This window comes from Podarcis cretensis, assembly GCF_951804945.1.
Source record: "Podarcis cretensis genome assembly, chromosome: 10".
NCBI lineage: Eukaryota > Metazoa > Chordata > Lepidosauria > Squamata > Lacertidae > Podarcis > Podarcis cretensis.
In genome coordinates, this window is record NC_137179.1 from 26,152,196 (window position 1) to 26,152,879 (window position 684).

Genomic DNA, 684 nt, shown 5'->3' on the forward strand with positions numbered 1-684 from the left:
TATGTAGCATTGTGAATTTTTAGAACTGAAATTCCCATGTCATTTCGCCACTCCTCCTTTCCTCCTTAATCTACCAAGAAGTGTTTGCTAACTTCAATGGGGTTTTCACTGTAGAACTTCCTAGTAGATTGTGTCCTTGCTCAATTCATTTCCCTGTCTGTAATAAGTTTGGGTTCAATACACTAAGGCAAGAGTTAAAATAAAAATAAAAATAAAATAAATTTTATTTATACCCTGCCCTCCCCAGCCAAGACCGGGCTCAGGGCGGCTAACAACCAATAATAAAAACAAGTTGATTAAAATACAACTTAAAAAACAAGATTAAAATACAACATTAAAACATTAAGATGCAGCCTCTTCACAGGAGGTGAAAGGAAAAAAGAAAGGGGGGGAGGGAATCAAATCAATTCTAAGCCAAAGCCCAGGCGGAACAACTCTTACAGGTCCTGTGGAAAGAAATCAGATCCCGCAGGGCCCTGGTCTCATGAGACAGAACGTTCCACCAGGCTGGAGCCAGTGTTGAAAAGGCCCTGGCTCTGGTTGAGGCTAATCTAACTTCCTTAGGGCCTCTATGGTGTTGCTAACACAGTGAATTTCATGAATTTGCAGCCACAACTAGTTTTATGCTGAAGTCTCTTCAGCCAAACAGGCTTCATTCACCCCATTCTCCAGAGATCATCTTGA